At 30.8% G+C, this 7970-nt stretch overlaps 1 long non-coding RNA gene across 1 annotated transcript; it reads left to right on the top strand.

Annotated features, from left to right (window-relative positions):
- Nucleotides 1–3142: 3142 nt before the first annotated feature.
- Nucleotides 3143–4937, top strand: LOC114395594. Its single transcript, XR_003663070.1, has 3 exons — nucleotides 3143–3355; nucleotides 3745–4133; nucleotides 4808–4937. It is a non-coding gene; the product is annotated as an uncharacterized LOC114395594 (long non-coding RNA).
- The last annotated feature ends 3033 nt before the right edge of the window (nucleotides 4938–7970 follow it).

Raw genomic sequence — 7970 nt, 5'->3', positions numbered from 1 at the left:
GCCTAATATTAATAGAGTATTTTAACATTCAATAATTCTTATTATTTTAATTACACTGTTTTTGCTTCTATTGTTTTATAAATAAAAAAATAATTCACGTGTATATCATTCTATCATAATAAATAATTAAGGTGTGGTCCTTTTTTTCAATTTTGATATTAATTAAAAATTATAAATATTGTAATAGCTATTACTATACCTTTTTATTTTCAAGCACTAATTAAAAATGAAAAAAATACAATTTGAATAATTAAACGATTTTGATATTAATTGTGAAAATTAAAATTGATATTTCTATACAATTATATGTTTATCTTAATAAAATGTTTCTTAATTAATTAATAACACTAATGTATGTGTTGATTTAAATTATAATAAGTTTAAAATTTGATGTCTCTATTGGACAATATTGTAAAATGAGTCTCAAACACGCATGAAGTGTGTTACACACGTTGGTTCTAAAAAATAAAAATCATCAATTAAGAAAAATGAGCTAAAAAAATAAGATGGTAAAATTGATGTTAAGAGAATACTGAAAGATTCTTCTTATATTTTAGTTATAGAGGAACTCAGGTACATGAAATTAATGAAAACAAAAAGATCTCATATTATGTCATTAGTGAAATATGATGAAATCAAAATAAAGTCAATGCTAACACGTATTTACATATAATTTAGCATTGAATGTAATAAATAATAATGATTATGAGGATCAAAGTAAGTCTATAAAGGATTATAGACAAAGAAATGATTGACCAAAATTAAAAAACTTAAATGAGACAAAATTAGACTCACTTCCCAAAGTCAATGATTTTTGGACTTGTAATCTATACACATGAAGATGTAAAACGCAATTATGTTTTCAGACATGTAGTCCATTAACCTGAAAATGAAATTTTTGAACATGTAGTTATATATTTGAAGACGTATAACTAGTTAGGTTTTTGGACTTGTAATCCATATACTTGAAGATATAAAATCTATTACATTTTTAGGCTCATTGATTATATACTTGAAGATGTTAAACTAGTTGGATTTAAATAGATTCTTGTACAAAAACAAAATGTGAAATTGAAAGAGAAAACATTACTTGACATTAATTTTGAAGACTCACCTGTAAAAGATGTGAGTACTTTTGATACTTACATAAAGACTTAATTTACATCTAATAAATGTTGTTACAATTTACTTATATAAGTTATATGACTATTGATAATAACATTTGCATGAAACTCCCCGAAGGATATAATTTTTCCAATAATGCATATTCTCTAGAAGAATACACTCTATGGATTAAAACAATCACTACTAAAAAAATATCTTTCCACGTCGCGGTATCTATGTCAGTTATAAAAAACCAATGTAGTACATAATACGCTGACATTGTTATAATTAATATCAACTATATTACGCCATTAAAGACGATTTTTATAAAACCGCCTTTGATATTAACGTTACCAAGGCAGTTTTTATAAAAACCATCTTTGATCCCAAAGGTCATTTTTAATTATTTTCTCTTTCATTAATTCACAACACCAACACGATGAAGATTGGCAGAGAAGGACGCAGAGGAGAACGGCAAAGAAGGACACAGAGGAAGATTGGAGTTCTTTTCGGAGAAAGAAAACCAAGAAACACATCCTGGGAAAGGGAACGCTAGCTCCAGAGAAGAACCCTCACTGTGTCGCCGTGGTGTTTCCAGAGAATGACGCAGGGGGCCGTCAATTTCTTTTGCCGTTGTGGTGTTGTCAGAGAAGAAGCTCGTCGAGGCCGCACGACACAGAGTGAAGAACACCATGAAGCGGTAACCTCTCTCTCTCTCTCTCTATTTTCCCCCTTTTCACTTCGTCCACTTAGGGTTAGGTTTCTCTCTCTCTTCAATTCTTTTGACTTTTTTCTTTCTGTTTCTTTCTTTTCATTCAATTTTTAGGGGGTGTGTAACTGTAATTGCAGAAAATTGGTTCACGATGGACATTAGTATTATGTGATGGTAAAAAAATGTGTGACACGATATGGTGTTTATGCCGTAGCTTTTATGTGGCAGTCCTAATCTGACCTTGTGAGTGTAGTGCAGTGAGCTTTATATTAAAGCATCTTCAAAAGGACAACCCTCTACAATCAGGGAGGTTAAAGCTTCGAACATTGGTCAGCTTGTAAGAATTTATGGTATTGTTTGGGTTTCGACTTTCAGGACATGACTTGTATCAAGTAATTTTTTTTTGCTCTTTATATTGTTTAATCCATGATTTGTGGTAATTTTCTTAATGTACTTCCATTTAAACTTCAGATTTCCGCATGCATATCCATTTGTTATACTATCATATTCATCCATGTCCTAGTCATATATATGTAGAATAAAACCACTGCATGTTTGCAGACATGCACAAATCTCCTCATATATAAACTACTTATGCAAGTAATTAAGCAGCTTCCATGTGTTTATACCTCCTAAAATGTTTTTTTAATCCTTGTTTATACCTCCTAAAATGTTTTTTTAATCCTCATATATAAACACAATATTGAGTAGGTTTCACTTATTATTTGATGAAAAGTATTATTGAAAAGTATGTTGTTAACACTCAAAATCCTAATTAAAATTTCATTTTTTTCCTATATATTTTTCTTTTCATTTTAAGTTCTAATAGTTAATTAAGTTAATTAGTTGTCAATCTTGATATACAACACTTTATAGATACCGGGTTGGTGACATTCTCCTTGTAGCCGGATTCAAGAACAAGGCTCCTCAATTCAACTTAAAAAAATGTATCATGATTTTTGGACAACTGCAATATCAATATAGTGGAAACTTCACATGAGTTGGGGGATTAAAATTAACATGCAGGGGTGTTACAAAACTTCAAGTTTGGGGGCAGTTTCTGTGGGATGGAATAGGAGAACCTTTCCCTCTTTGAGATCCTCCCGTTTACGCATTTGCGCCCTAAGTTTGATTACCTTCTTTCCTTTCCCCTCATAACTTGCAAGAATTTTTTTTTAAAAAAACGTTGAATTGAACTTTGTGAATGAGGCAGGTTGGTTGATGCCGTAAGAATTTTTTTTTAAAAAAAACTTTGAAATGAACTTCAAAGGCTGCAGTATCGTTACGAAAATGATAAAAGGATTTTCTAGCCCTCCAGAAGTCAAATATACAAATTTAAGTTGGTTGATGTTGTTGGATTTTTTGTCCTTGTTTTTTAATGCTTTTTTTGCTTTGTTCTTCCTTCATCCTAATTGTCATATTCAGGCCCTGCAAAGTCAATGTTTTTTAAGAAAGTCTGAAGGCCCCAATAAATTGAGAAGTGCACTTGGTTATCAGAATCAGTCCCTTGTGGAAGTGGAACCCAATCTAGAACCTCAGGTTTTGATTGAATTACTATGTACTATAGTGATAATTATTGTTACTGCCTCTTGTCCTAGTACTGTTTTTTTTAAAAAGTATTATGTAGAACAATATATAGCTCCATCATTAAGCAAGGGTTTTTTTATTAGACAAAATTTAAATATAGTTCTTAACATGTTGTTTTTCATGTTCTGTTATTAGAATTGAAATTTATCTCAAGGTTTGTACTAAAAAAAATATGTAGATTAAATTAAACTCCAATTTTAATTGGAGAACAATATGTGAATTGACTTGATTTATGTTTGCTTACTGTTTATCTAGTTATGCTTTTTCTTTGCATATAGAATTTTGATATTACACTTCTATATGGAACATGACTCACTAATAGCACTTGTAAAACTTGACAGATGTAGAAGTTCCAGGTGCCTACATCATATTGATAGGCTTGTTTGCCCTTCAACGTTATGGCACATACAAGGTTAATTTCTTTACTTGGTGAACATTTGAACCCAGCAAGGTTGCATCATTCTATACACAGGTAAGTATGCTTTGCATTGATAGCAAGATACGGAGCAAATAAAGTTTGATGGTACCAAATTATCAATAGCAGGTCGACCATGGTTCTAGTAATCTATAGAATGGAGCAAATCAAGTTTGATAAGCATGTAATGTGGTTTCTATTACATTACAAGATATTCTGCTTTTCTTTTTTGATGAAGGGGACCACCATGTTGTTCAACCTTAACTTAGCGCAATGTGAGGGAAGGACACTAACCCAGTTGGATCTGCCCAATAGGTAGGTCTTACACTGCCATTTGCTTCTAATGTTATGTTATCCAAATCCCAAGCTTATAGTACATTATATTTTTTTCCAAAGGCGCTTATAGTACGTTATATATATATGCTCTTGTTTTACCGGGATCGGAAAGAAAATAAAAATGCTCTACCTGCCATTAATATTAGAAATATTTTGTTCTTTACCAATGAAGTAGCACATGATTGTTGACGTAGCTAGCTAGTTATTTCAAGTTTAAGTTCAGAATATTACACCTTAAGTAAAACTAAATTGTATCTCTCGTAAATAAGATTTTTAATCAATATTCAATACCATAAAAACTTTTCCTTGTGTTAATTTATTTGTTCTTCTCCACTAAAGTAACGACTTCCATTATTTTACGAAAATAAATACCCTAGCCTTCATTAAATTATAATATAACAAGATTAATTATATCAAATTTTATATTCATTTATTTCTAATAAAAAAATTGATAAAAAAGATATATGTATTTTTTTATGAGGTTACATGTATCTTTTAAAGGAATAAAGATACATTACTTGAACGTTAACCAGATAAAATCATTGTGAACAACATTTTTTGGTTTGAATATTTAACGCATAATGCGATGGTATATCCAGCTGCAATGATCAACATTACTATTAATTGCTAAATTTTGGAAATGGCTTGTGCAGATGATCAATCAAAATTTGATGCACAACAGACACAAGGTTTGCAGAAGAGCCTTTGTGGTCATCCTCTTTTCTTTGGTATAACAACGGGACTGCATTCTGAGATTATAAATTCTAGGTACCTCTTTCCCCTCAGCCCTCACCTGTAGTTAGTTTGGTAAAGAGAGTTAGGAAGCATGGACACCTCCATTGAATGACATATCGAACACCCCTAATTGGGTCATAATTAAAAATAAATTTTTTCCGGCTCGGACACCCCTTTGACTCAGCTTGGACGTCTTTCTAACATGACTTGGACATGAGTCAAGAGAGTGAGCCAAGACCTACTCTTGGCTAAACACTTCTTAGACACTTATCATAAAAAAAGTCAACTTATAAATATTTCAAGGCTCATAGCATTTTTTGGTGAGGCTCATTTACATTGGACTAAACTAGACATTTTAACTTTAAGAGATATGATCCATCTTATCTTGGGATTTTTTGGGTAAATATTGCATTGTGAAATGATCCCTCTCAGTATTCTATTTGTTCAATATAATATGAAAATTGTAATCCTTAACAACTTTGTTTTTAGAATGTGAATTATATAAATCTTAATTCTTAATTTAGATTTGTCATGTTGATTTTATATCTTCTCTTTACATAAATTAGAATAGCTATGTTGAACAAGAGTATTTTTAGCTATCATTCTTCAATTAGAGTGTTTTTAGGAGTTTTTCTTTAACTACAACAATTTTAGGGATTCTTATCAACTTATATCTTTCCTTCTATCATTTTCAATATCTTTAGTTTTAAATTGAATTTCAATACTTTTCAAAAGAAATTAATAATTATCAATATATTGTATCACAATATAAATTATTTATCATACTAAAATATAATTTATGTTAAAAGTATTTATTTATTATAAATTTTAGGTATATACATTAAACCTTTATTTTCTGCAAGCTTAAATACTAGTGTGTGTGTGTACAATGCCCCTTCATTTTATATTTTGGACATAAGCTATGTCCTGGGGTGTCCGATTAGAGTTGTTGCTTTATAGGCAGAAATTTTAGACACTATGTTCAATTCTAGGCTTAGACTAGCCTCATCATCTACATACTGGAAACATGCCAATCCCGTTACTTTTGGGTTGAAATCTTAAAAATATCTAAGAGTATAGTAAATACCCAAGTGTTATTTTTAGTTGTTTTTTAGTTTGAAATCTGATTACACGTTTCTGTACAGGCTCTTCACAATTGTCAGAGGCAAGGTGTGAGCTTCATTCTAGTAACATTCACTCTTATTTTTGCTGCTAGTTTCCTTCTGTTCGAAAGTTTCAGGTCAATTTGATTTGCAGGTCCACAAAGCTGTTGATGCTTGCAAGAATGTTCTTAGAGGACTGCATAGCAACAAAATTACGGAGAGGGAGTTGGACAGGGTTAGTTATTGAAATGCTCAACTTGTTTTTACATTACAATTTAGTGAGCAGCACTTTTAGACAGTTTTTCTCCTATACGTATATAGTATCCGTGTTCTAATTTGATTAATTTTATTCTTTTGTTCTCTCTTCGTATGAACAATTTAGTTTAGTAATTACTAGTTGGTTTGTAGAAATATTTTTTAATGAAATGACCATGCCACCAATTTTTATGTCATCATAATTCTTGCTTCCAAAAAACAAACAAATTAAAAATAATTAATAATTCTACATCGGTTCAAGTCACATCCGATGTAGAATGTCTAGTATTCTACATTGGTTATTAGAATGACCGATGTTGAATGCTTCATCGTGGGGTAGGAATCTACGACGGTTCAAGACATACCCGATGTAGAATGATGATCATTCTACATCGGTTGTCAGGACAACCGATGTAGAATTTTGGCATTCTAAGACGGGTTTAGAGACCAACCCGTCTTAAAATGAGCAGATTTCTACATCGATTGTCCTAATAACCGATGTAGAATGTCAGAATTCAACTTCGGTCGCTCAACCGTCGTTGTGTTTCAATGACTTCGGGCTACAACGACTCTTGATAACCGATGTAGAAATACGCCGATAATCGATGTAGAAAACCTATTTTCTAGTAGTGAATCAAGTCACATGAGATATAATTGACTTAGTGAGTACTTGCCATGTATTTTCACAAAAATCAGAAAATAGATTTTTCATAATTGTTGTTTATGTAGATGACGTGAATATTATTGGAACTCTTGAAGAGCTTTCAAAAGCTATAAACTAATTAAAGAAATAATTTGAGATGAACTAGGAAGCACAAAATTTTGTTTGGGAAATTGAATATTTAAATCATAGAATGTGTAGCAAAAAGCTTATATAATAGAGGTGCTTAAAAGGTTTTATATGAAAAATTACATTCATTGTATATTTCAATGATTGAAGGTCTCTAGATGTGTGAACTAAGATCCTTTTAGATCTTAAGAAAATGATAAAGAAGTACTTAGTCTTAAAGTACCATGTCTTAGTGTTATTGAAACATTGATGTATCTTATTATGCATACACAATTTGATGAATCATTCCCCACTAATTTTCTAGCAAAATATAATTCTTCACCAATACAAAGACATTTAAGCATATACTTTGTTATTTTAGAGGTTATCTGATAGTTCCTCATAATGATATAACATAAGTTTACATGAGATGATATAACAATTATTCCATAACAATATGTGAAATAAGCCAAAATAGACATATCAACTAATCATGTAGAAATTTTAGCTTAGCTTGAGGAAAAATCACATCGATGATCATATATGAAGACAATGTTACATGTATTGCTTGGATTAAAGAAGGATACATCAAAGGAGATAGAACAAAACATATTTTACCAAAGTTCTTTTTCACTTATGATCTCCAAAAGAAATAAATGTTCAATAAGTTCGTTAGCAAGAGAATCTAGAAGATTTCTTTACAAAGTCATTACTAAAGAGACTTTTGAGCAACTGACTCACAAGATTGGATTTCGTCGTCTTATTGATGATTGTCTGCATGAGGGGGAGAAATACATATGTTTTGCACTTTTTTTTCCTTCGCTATGATTTTGTTCCATTGGGTTTTTTTGGCAAGTTTTTAATGTGACAGGTGATTATATATTGAAGAATAATGTACTCTTTTTCCTTCACTAGGTTTTTATTCCACATAGTTTTTCATAGTAAGGTTTTAAA

Source organism: Glycine soja, chromosome 18 (assembly GCF_004193775.1).
Source record: "Glycine soja cultivar W05 chromosome 18, ASM419377v2, whole genome shotgun sequence".
Classification (NCBI taxonomy): Eukaryota; Viridiplantae; Streptophyta; class Magnoliopsida; order Fabales; family Fabaceae; genus Glycine; species Glycine soja.
This window is presented reverse-complemented; position numbering and strand designations above follow the sequence as displayed.